General features: G+C 39.8%; 1 protein-coding gene and 1 long non-coding RNA gene across 3 annotated transcripts in view; one reads left to right on the plus strand and one right to left on the minus strand.

The window, feature by feature from the left end:
* Positions 1-231, minus strand: part of LOC106730503 — a 311014-nt gene extending 310783 nt beyond the window's left edge. For both annotated transcript variants that reach the window (XR_001366967.2, XR_004318688.1), the window contains exon 1: positions 101-231. This is a non-coding gene — a long non-coding RNA (uncharacterized LOC106730503). The remainder of the gene's footprint in view (positions 1-100) is intronic.
* Positions 1-12011, plus strand: part of CCDC192 (coiled-coil domain containing 192) — a 175481-nt gene that overhangs the window by 155640 nt on the left and 7830 nt on the right. The gene's annotated exons all lie outside the window — the stretch shown is intronic.

The following is a 12011-nucleotide window of genomic DNA, read 5'->3' on the forward strand; positions in this document are numbered from 1 at the left end:
TTTATTTTAAGACCTATACCCACTTAGTTACTCTTTACCCCAACCTCTCACCAAAAACATTTTTGCCAAGAAACAACAGCAAACAGGAAAGGCCACTGACCTGAGACGGTGCTTTCAGGCTGTTCTCCCAGCAGCCTCCTTCTAAAGCATAAGTTGTGCATCCTCGTTAGTAGCAAACAACAGTGGTGTATAATGCTGTCTTCCTGTTATCTCCAGGGAGAACAAGTTCCTGGGTCTAGGGAAAAAAGAAGTTATTTCTACTTTTTTGTTTTTAAATGTGGTGATTAAAGGTTATATACCAAAGAGATTTTGAAACTTAAAGTATCCCAGGAAGCCCTGGGCTTTACAGCCACAGAATAAATTTACAGAAATCACCTGAGAATACTAGCTCCTAGGTATGGGACTCCTCACAAGAGGGATGCAGGCAGTCTCTTACCTTAAACGGACTCCTTTTAGTGATGAGTTCCTGGGAGCCAGGATATCTGAGATGCAGGACTGCAGGGAAGGATGGACTGTCTACTCTCTGTTTAGATTTTTGTAAGCAACTGAAATTTCAGCTCTAGCTTCTCCCCTTCTGTTCAGCTCTCAGTGAGCTCCAAATGCTTCCAATGAGACTTCCTAAAGTTTACTATGCGGTACCACATAACCAGGTTTACATCTAACCATGAAAGGACCACAGCCAGCTCTGGATTGCCCCTGCTGTCACCCTGTTAGTTAGGACTTGTTAGCCTTTTAAATTGAACACTGCAGCCATGCTCTGCTTGTAGCCCTGATCATCCCCAGGTTCCACTAGCAAAGTTAAACTGTCCAAACGTTCTCTCACACTATATTAAAAGCCAGCATGGTTGTTCAGCAGCAGAGGAACATTCTGTTTTACACATGAACTTCCTAGAGACCACACGATGCAAGGATGAGATCAGTGTTTTTAGAGTCAAACAGAAAGAAATTTGAATCCCAGGTCAGTAATTTTCTGCTGCTGTGACCTGCGGTAATTCTGCAAAAGCAGATATTATGATGTCTATGGTACTGATAAAGAAAATAAAGCCCATGGCAGTGATAAAGCAAAGCCCCAAGAAGTTAAGCAGTCTGCTCTAAAGTTAAGTAGAACACATCACGAGTAAATAGCCCAGGGAGAATTCCAATGTAGACACCACTTTACCTTATTTTCTTCAAAATTGGGTCTTTACCTCACTGGCGCGTGAACGCTCCACTTGTTTGGACTAATGTCTGTTCTAAACCTGCATTTACCTCTTACTGCTGCCACCTTGGTAACTAAGAGTTCTACATGTTGAGGCCTCCTTGACCACAAAAGAGAAAAACATCCTGAGTGCACTGGAAAAGAGATTTTTCAGGTTCACTTCTACCTAGACTGCTGTTTTCTGTTAGTGATGTGAGTGAAATCAGATTTTAAATCCAGCCATAGTTACTGTGGTTAAATCTGATGTGGAGATTAAGTCTATTTTGGAGAAGTTTAAAACACATGGCTTTAGACTCCCTGGAGATAGAGAGGAAGGAGCCTTAGAATAATTTTCTCCCGGACAACTCTGGAGATCTTAGGAGCCCTTAATAAGGACAGACCTTCTAGATTGGGATCTACCATCAAAGTCCTGAGACAAAACCAGTCGAACTGCCTGAAGCCTGGACAGTTCTTCCCACCACTGGCTCACACACATAACAGGACATGTGCTGGAGGGCAAAGTGGAGTTAATATGCTTAGTTAGTCCCCATCCTTCCTAATTCCTTGACTTACCCCAGGTGGAGGAAAACAGAGAAAATAATCAAGAACAGGGTTAAGGGGATATATACCTACACTCAACAATTTGAGTTTGTTCTGACCTCTATTTGACATATATTTGTATGAATGTGGATAGAGACTGGGAGTGGGGTAAGAGACTAAAGTAACTGGAGAAGGGGTAGAATTATCATAACTTGATAAATGTTCCAAACCCAAAATAACTGCTCCTTGGAAATTATAGCACATCGAATGAGTAGGAGGGAAGACTGATCTGGTGATATAGATGTCACAGAGGACGTTTCACATTTTGGGATCTGCAGTGCTGATTGGTTCAGGATATTTATAAGTGGAGAAACTCACATCCTGGCTTAATAAATCCTGCCTTACAGAGCCACGGATGGAAATTTCTTCTACATTGTCTATCCTGACTAGTATAGCTCTATAATTTCTTATTTGAAACTTCGGCGGCAAATATGTTTCAGAATGCAGAATTTTTCAAATCTGAAAGGTAATTTCAATAGGGTTGAGGATAATATTCCATGCTCAAATATATTCATATTTACACTGAATGGGATGTATAACTACTTTAAATAGCTTCCTATCAGTTCAGATCAGATTTCACTGCCAAATGAATTCAGATCAGGTCAGGTCAGATTGTGCCACCAGATGAGCTATGAAAAACTCATTTTCCAGAGCTTTCAGGATTTTGGAAATAGAGCTATGGGATTACGAAACTGTACAAATGGAAACTTCTGCTTAATTATTCTGCTAAATAGAAACATCAATTTACAGGAAGATGGTGAACTTTGATTTGAGGAATGTGCTTAGAAATAGTAGGCAGACAATAATAATAATATAGCCAACATTTCTTGCACAATTATTGTGTGCTGGGCATCATGCTAAGACTTTAACATGAATTAACCCATGTTAAGTCTCATAATTCTATGAGGTACTATAGTGATGTGCTGATAGGCCTATTGACAAATGAAGAAAGTGAAGAACACAAAGTTAAAGTAACCCTGCACAGCACACACAGCAAGTGACTGGAGGGGCCCTCATTTGAAGACTGCTGCCTTCTCTGAGTATTTATACTGTAGTTTTACATTCTTCACAAAGAAAACAGTTCTTATATATCACTCTACACACACTCCTCTTAACCTGTAGGAAACTAAGGGGTAGATTTTACATTTAAGGTTACTATCTTATTTCTCAAGATGCTTGCTTTCATCATGAAATGTCTTTTGTATCAGGACATCTGTAATTCTTCATCTTGAAACTGAACCAATTTACAAATTATTGACCATACAAGCTTACTGTGAGTTATATAAGAAGAATCAGAGTATTTACATTTGTCCTTGAAGGTAGAGACTGATTTCTAGTCGCTGTTTTTTCCTCAAGACCTAACTCAGAAGTTTGTGTATAATAGGCACTTTAAGATGAATGAGTTCAAATCCCCAAACCGCACCCCACCCCTAAACAAGTGAGTTCCATTCAAAAATGCTAATTTTATTATTCCACTTACTTACATTTTGCTCTTCATTGACATTAATCCACTAGAATGTTTAATGAAATCAAACTTTTATGCTGACTTGTTCTTATATAAAAGTACAGCATGGATGGGTGGGAGGTTAACCACTCTGTCCTTGGTTGAATGTATTATTTCAGCTGGGCTCTGCTGACTCCTGGCCATGCTTATGTGTGTGTGTATTTACCATGTATATACGCACATGGAATGTGTGACACACCAGATAGCATCAGGCCTTATTCAAGCAGCGCTTGGGAAATGATGCTGTTTATCCAGTTTTACTTGATTGCTAGAGTCAGGTGCTTCTACCTGGTTCCCATGCCTGTCTCTACAATATCTGAAGAGTTCTTTGATTCAGAACTTCATAAAGATGAAAGGATTGGGAAGTGCTGAAACCATACTATAAACCATACTATACACAGTTTTCTAAATTTACCTCAAGCAAACCTTGTAGTTCTCCTATTAATTTCCAGTCCTATTCATTAAGAAATTTGTAGCTAAAAAACCAACTCCTTCCTGGTTCTGTCCATATTTTGCACCATTGCCATGGTTCCACAGAAATCTCCCATGTCTTGCACTGTTCTAGTTTCAAACTTAAATGATAGAGCCAGTCTCTTTCTTCAGGACTTCCATACTGAGACTTCTCAGTCTATCTGCAGTTGCACAAAGTTCTTTCTCAAAGCACAAAGATTTTTTTTTTCCATTGAGGTTCGATAGCAGATTCTACTTTTCTACTGTATAGGACAGTGCTGGGACTTGAGAGTCACAATTTCCAGAGTATCCTCTGCAAAAAACTGCCAATAACTCCCCATTCCTATAGCTTCTCCCTCCACTTGCTACCTTGCTAGAGCTCCTTGTCCCTTTCTCCCTCCCTCTCTCTCTTCTGTCCTTCAGGGGCAGAGTGGGCTATTGTGACACAGTACAACTTTCAGGTGGGGTAAGTCCTGATAAAGGATTCCCCATTGAATAGTAGCCACCAGCCCTTTATTACTTTCTGTGTCACATTATCTGCTGCTTCTCTGGGTATTCTTGGACCACACATAGGCTTACATATGCAGAGATACACACACCTGCACTCCTAAACCATCCTTGCAGACAGATAATAATTTGAGGATTTAAATTGTCCTATTGGCTTTACAAACATTTATCATGCCAGTTATTAACAGATAACCAATTAAAAAATTTTTTTCAATCAATTTGAATTGAAAATCGTTCTCGAATTTAGGGAGACTCGGGCTTGTATGCAAATATGTAACTGCATGGTTTATCATCAACAGGGCTCATAAATTCCTGGAAGCTAAAAAAGCTGAAGAAGTATTAACCAAGTTATTTCTGCCCATTATTGGTACTTCTGCTATTTCGCTACAAGAAAAGATTGACAAATAGTTTAGAGGGGATACTAATTAATTAGGGAGATACTAAATAAGCTATTCACTCCTACTCATCCATCTATGGAAGACAGTCATAATCACCATAATTGCCTCCAGTCTAAGAGTCTGGCACTTATTCTGTACCCACTACTGAGCAATATAGATGTAGCATGGCCTGTCATACCAGGGATAAGAGGCTTAAATGCCGACATGTGAGTTAACAGCATGAGATATTACATTAAGTCTCCAAATAGTTTAGGATACATGCCCACAAGTCCAAAGTCCCTAATACAATCAGAATTCTAGAAAACTTTTCATTGATTATATAGATTAACATTTTTGCTTTATAAATGAAGAGGTTGACACACAAAAGAGGCTGATTTGTCCAATATAGTAGGGCATTATTTTATTGGCCATTCATGTAGGGTAGGTCCTAAACTCTCCATCCCTCCCTTTGAATCTTTTGGGAGCTGCCCTCTCTTTCCATGCTGAGTCATATAATTCACTTGTTGGCTCTTACACACCATTAATTTATCCAAAGGTATATTTTAGAACGCATAAACATATTTATTTTTTACTTTGTGATGTATACAGTCATTATTTTAGAAATGCTGACATTTCCTGGCATTAAACATCGTTGTGTGCTGAAAAGCACATGCCACTAAAAATAGTTATTTAGAACTTCAAAGTCTCTTCAAATGATAAAAATATCAAAGCCAAATTTGAACCTAAACTCATTCTACATGAGTTCTTCAGCCAAAAAATAATTCAATTTCCCCAATATCAAAATGTCACTATTAGTAACTTCTTAATCTTTTTCAAAACCAATAAATGCCATCCAAAACAACCAGTTTTTTTGCTCTGCTAGGATTTTGATACTGCTGTGGCTTTTACTAGATGTTTCCTATGAATCTGATTTTTCTGATTTGCTTTACTTTAAGCTATCTTCCAGACAATGACTATTCAATGTAATGAAACCCTTGCTAGGGAAATAGCTACAACATGAAACTCATAATAATTGGGAGAGGTCTTTATTTACTCATTATTCATTCATTCATTTGCTTGTCTGCTTGACTTCCTTTCACTTCTGTCAGAAAATCACTGTTACAAATTGCGTTGCTTTAAATGCATTATGGTGTTATAAGCTTAAACATCAATTATATACCCCATCCAGTAGTTCAGAGATGAGCTTGTAATCTAATAGGAGCCAGTGGAATGTGAAGGATATTTTCTGAAGTTTATGGGAGAGAAAAGCCTCAGAGTTTTCTGATACAGGTAGAGGCCCTCTTTGACACTGGGTAGAAAGGAGGGTTATCCCTGGAAGACAGTCCTCTGGCTACCAGAACAGTACCAGGCTTAGGAAGAAGCTGACATTGTAAAGAAAGAGCAGAGAGACCAAAAGCTCTTCAGTCACATTATTGGGACTATTAGTTCAAGTCTTGTCCTATCTCAGTACATTCTCTTTATTATGCAAAAGCCAGTTAGAGTTGGGCTGTCAGGCTTCTTACAACAAAAATAGTACAGAATGCCACACTGTTACTGGCATTTTGTATAAAAACAGTTTTATTCACTATTGCAGACAGTATTAGTCACCTATACAAAAAAAAAAAATTCTTCCTTCTTAGCTGAATCCCAATTTTATCAACAATTTAGGCAGATAACCTATTTCAGAGATCTATCACCTTAGAATGTCGGTGTTTATTAGTTACATTGATCGCCACGGCACCAAAATCTGAGCAACAGTTGTGTTTCTTCAGGGGCACCCTGTCCACAGTAGGTGATTAACGTGTTAAGCAATCATGGGGATTTCATTTCCTAACTCTTAAAAAGGGGAGATACGACAAGACTTCCCAACTTTTATACAGTGCCCTGTGAAGAACAAAGCCACCTTGCAAACAGGAGGGAGAAACAAAAGAATCTAGGAGAAGCCAACCTGGCTTCCTTGAGCCACAGAATGAGCTAACCTTGGAATTCCCCGACTTCACCTTACTTGTGATAATAAACTTCCCATTGTCTAAGTAGCTTAGAGTCACATGTCCTGTTATTTGGAAGTGAAATCACCCTGACGGATATATTCACAGACAATATTGATTCCTTGAGGCTAACCCCAAGAAAAATCACTGTACCTGAATTGATGAAATTTAATCTGAGTCTTTAAAAGAACAGATACTTTTCAAATTTTAGGCACACGTTCTCATTTGAAGGTTCAATTTAAGTAATTTAAAGAATAGAAGTGACCAAATGATACATAATACAGATTAAATTTCAATAATTTCTGTATCTTAAACCAGAGGCAAAATGAGAACTCAGCCTGCTGAAAATTTATGTGTCTCTGAGTCTTTGTTTATCCAGGTGGTTAGAACCAGAAGACACTGGGAGGGTCATCTTGGAAAGCAGCCAGAATAAATGCCCACAAGTCTTTATGGTAATCCTGCTGCCAATTTCTAGGATTCCTAATATCTAGCATTTTTCAGATCAGAAATTAATAATAGATAAAAACAAAAAAGAATGAGACACCTGGCTTGTAGTTTTATTCTTTTAAAGCCAGGAATATTCCATAAACAATTGAGAAGTGCTCAGAAGACGCCCCCCCCATGGGTATGCTGTGATCCCAGACCAGGAGGCTAAGCCAATGGCACGAGGCTGGCCTGGGCTTACAGGAACACCTGATGGTAGAGGCAGGGTGGAGTGGGACGTTGAAAAGTGGACTGCATGTTTCAGACCTGATTCTATACAAGGATTCTAGTGGTAGCAGTCATAATAATACAAACCAAATGTCAACATTTACTCTGCTTTGCTGTGATTGCTACAGAAGTTCTTAGTAAAATGACATGAAGTCAGTGCTCTGTAATGTTCATTTCTTTCCCCAATTCCCTTTTCCCCCTCTTCTCCTCCTGCCTTGCAAGTATAGAGGAGAAGGCTATGAAAAGAGGCAAAAAGGAAATCATAGCTACGTAAGTTCTTTGACATCTCTAAAAATTATATATCTTATTTTTCTATATTTATGTGCAATAACATTGAAAATACATACAAAACTTCCCAGTATCAGAATGGAACGTTTCAGTAGACTCCTAGACAATTGTTTGTGCTTCTCTAAAGTGCCCTGAATTTAAGCCCAAACTGAAAATAACTCCTTTTCCATTAGCTTCAATAATGTTCTCAAGGCATGTAATTTACATGATAGAGAGGGAACTAATGGGAAAACATCTATGAAAATTAACATTTGCACCAAGTATCAGAAGATTTCCTAAATAAAGAACAGCTTATCTGAGCTCCCTCTTGGGGAATTTCTCCATCATTTTTGAATTATCTTTTGTAATTTCAAGATAGAATTACAATTTTGAAATTTCAAAAAAATAAAAATCAAGCTGATTGTATTAGAATGGCATTCCACTGGGAGGAGGAATTCAAAGAACCATGCTCCACAGGCTGTCCTCAAGAATAGGGCATTTTTATGCTGCCAATTTTATTTACGAGAGATGTCCCTGGTCCTCGCCAATCCCTGAGTCAGTTACCCTTAACTGTTAACAACTTATCGTTGTCTTACTACTGTGAAATTTAAACTGACACCAAGTTACACAAAATAAAAGTGAAGGGAAGAGTTAATAAAAATAAAGTTAGATATAATTACTTGCACAGGAGGTAAGACTGATAAGCAGCATTCTGTGAAATATTCCTCTCAAGTGTGTAAGACCCACCCTCTTTCTTGGTGATTTTCTTACCAATTTTAGCTCTGCTATTGCTTCTTGTGCACTTAAACCACTTTATGGCTCCTTCTCTTGGGCTCTTCTGAATTGAACCTGTGGATTCCAGCAATGTGTCTGACTGCTCAGATGTGCCACTAAAAAGCCCATTTATATCATCTGATAAGTGGCCCCCACCGTCTTGTTAGTTCCTTATGGCCATTGGTAAAGGACTAAAACTGAGGAGCAAATAATGGAGTTTGGCAAAGTCCCTGATAAAACAGTACCCCAAAGAGATTTTTAAAATCATTTTTGATTAAGAATGACAAGGCCATAAACATGAAGGATGTTGAAGGAATATATTTCCTGACCTAATGGGTATAGAGACAATCAGACGAAGTTACGAATTATTTAGAAGTCTGAATCAACAGGACTTTGTGATGAGACGGATGGAAGAGTATGAGTGTAGAGGAGAAATCTAAAGTAATTCAGATTTCTGACTTCAGCATGTAGATGCAAAGTGATGCCATTTTACTCAGCTAGAAAATACTAGAAGGAGATCTGTTTTGGAGGTTACATAATAACTTCAGTTTGGAACATACTGTATCTGAGATTTCTTTTTTAAGGGGGTAGATAATTAGATTTTTTTTTTTGATGGAGTTACTGGGGATTGAACCCAGGACCTTGTGCATGCTAAATAAGTGCCCCACCACTGAGCGATACCCTCTCCCCATATCTGAGATGTTTATGACATATGTCAAGGGAGGAGTCCAGAGTCCAGAGCCCAGGTCTCACCTAGAGTTGTAACTTTGGGCACCCTTCACAAACAGATTACAACCAAGGCCCCAGGAGTAAATGAAATTATCTATGCAGAGAAACAAGAAAGTTGAAGACCAGGAACATAAGGATCTCCCTACAGTAACTGCTCTGAAGAGAAGCCCACGAAATGAGACCAAAGGAGTAGACAGAAGGTTTGCAGGAACACAGAGTATCATATTACAGAAGTCAAGTGAAGGGTGTTTTAAGGGGGGCTGTCAACAGTGACAAATGCTCAGAGCTCATTCAAGACGAATGTTGAAGCAAGTCTATTGGATTTACTGACATCAGTAACCTCAGCAAAGCCAAGCTGAGTAACCTAATTCAAAAGAAAGTAGAGTGTGATGGGTTCACATATGCGGAAAGAGAGTCACAGTATAGACAACCCTTCAGAGAGATGTGACTGTGAAGCGGAGAAGAGTGGTAGAGAAACCGCTCAAGAGGTGTCAACAAGCGAAAGGGTTTTATCTCCTTTTCAGACAGTAGCTACAGAACATACTTAATTGCTAAATGCTTGGAGCCCGTAGCAAAGTTAGCCTTTACAAGGAAGAGGAAATACATAGCAATGGCACAAAATTCCACAGGATGCAGGAGGCTCTGAATTCAGAACTCTCTACATGTTTGGAAACCCTGAGTTTCCCCTAATTGAAATCCAAGTCCAATGGTGAAGCTGCACCCAAATGAGCAGCTTCTGGGCCTCCTACAGTAGATGGATTTTTCTCATTCCTCAGATGCTCCTTAGTTTTCCCTTCTGTATTTCTTTCCTATTCGTGCTGTAACAAATTGCCACAAGCTTAGTGGCTTAAAACAACACTCATGCATTATCTTATAGTCCTGGAGGTCACAAGTCCAAAACAGGTGTCACTGGGTTGAACTCAAGGCATCAGCAGGGCTGTGTTCCTTGCAGCAGCTCTAGGCAAGAATCCCTTTCTTTACCTTTTCCAGTTTCATTAAGCCACGTGCACTCTGGCTTGTGACTCTGTTCTCCAACTTAAAGCCAGGAGGGCATTAAGGGCTCCATACTATTATTACTACAGCATCTTTTTATTTCTCAGTGCCGTACAATACCAGAAACTGTATATTTTGAAAATTAACACGAAGTTGGCATTCCTCATGTCATAAGGACTTAGCCTCATAAAATCCCCATGAACCTAGGAAGAAAAGCAGGAAAAAGTCTCACTATTAGTCACTCTGGTGCAACATGCAGTCCAAATGATGGAAAATCACCCTTACCCCTACTTTAATTCTTCTAAAATACCTTGAGACCATACTGATTCCACTTCAAATAAGCATAGAAATACTCCATCTATTGTCTCTTCTTTTCCTTTCTTTCTCCCAATCTCCTGGTTCTCACTCTCCCTTGAATGTCCTGTTCTCCCACCAGAATCCATTTTTACCTTTTGGCCTCTGGCTAGGCTGTCAGTCATTGTGTTTATCCCATTATTCTCTTCAAAGGAGCCAGACCTATGGGAGGGGACACCAGGTCCTGCCCCTAGGAAGAGGTAAGAGAGGTTCCAAAAAGCCTTCCTTCTGCTTAGATTGATTTCATCTTGGGATAACTCAGGTGTGTTGTTATGCTGACAGTGTTTGTGTATCTCATCAAAGAACCCGTCCACAGAACAGCCTGCTGTGGTCTGAGACCCCATAGTGGGTGGGAAGTAACCCTGCCCTGAAAGGGAGCAATGGGCTAAGTTAACCTATGCTGTCCTACCCTTGCCCTAGCAAAACCTTTGCCCTACTGGTGTAGATAGGAGGTGTAACACAGCACTGCATTCTGTCAACTGCCTCTTTCCCTCCATCACGTCCCAACCTATATTCATGTTGTGCACCACCTCTGAGACATTCTCACTTGCTTTCCCATACAAACAACTCTCCTCCGCCTCCCAAGCTAGTGCCAAAATATTAACATATCTTTCTGTAATAGTGTTCTATCAGTCTTCTTGGACATATCACCTGACTCTGGCAGGTTCCAAGAAGAAAACCCTGGATTCAGATCTGCAGAGGGGATTCACTTGTTCCCTGTGTGGCAGTGGTAGCTGTTAAACTCTTATGGAAGCTGGGGAGTCACTGTGCTTCCACCCTTAGCCGTGACCTCTCCCCTTCCTTTCCCTTGCTCACTCCCTCACCCACCCACTCCTCAAGGGAAGGAAAGGAGAGACTCCTCTCTAGTTCAGCTTGGGAGGAAATGGATCCATCCATGCCCTGGGAAACAGAAGCAGAAACAAAAACAAACTCTCAGGCACTTGTCATTTTTTCTGGGCATCCTGGAGCTCATTTAGCCACGTTAGAACCGGCAAGGTAAGATTTACGATCATTAGAAGCAGGGTGGGACTGTGAGGACCACAGATGCATTCAGTCAGCTAGTAACATTTATAGGCAGAGCCCTTTCACGTAACCATGGAGAGGCAAAAAGAGTGTAATCGATGTGAAACCTCTCCTCCAGCTGTGTGCACTGCAGCCTTGTCAAGAGGCTTTCCTAGGGGATTTCTGGCCTACCTCTTAAGACTTAGCCAAAAGCTCAAGTCACCATGTCTACTACAGGTCAGCAGAAATTCAACTGCAAAAAACTGGCTGATCATCAGAATCACACAGGGAGCTTCATAAAAAGAGATTCTCAGACATCCTCCTAGATTCCCTTGAGCAGAATGTCAGCAGTGAGGCCCTGGATTCTCCATATTGAGGAGGAGGCTTGCCAGGTGCCAGCTTGGAAAACCCTTTTTAATGCTTATATAATCTAAGCCATAGATCTGGAAGAAATCTACTCTAAGTTTTCCACTTTAACTTAAACTCAGAGACGTTCAGTACAATGTTGTACAAAAATAGCAATTTATTATCTTTTAAAAATACAGTAGGAAAGAGCTTTATTTGAAGAAAATATGTGT

The sequence above is a fragment of the Camelus ferus genome, chromosome 3 (genome assembly GCF_009834535.1).
Source record: "Camelus ferus isolate YT-003-E chromosome 3, BCGSAC_Cfer_1.0, whole genome shotgun sequence".
Lineage (NCBI taxonomy): Eukaryota > Metazoa > Chordata > Mammalia > Artiodactyla > Camelidae > Camelus > Camelus ferus.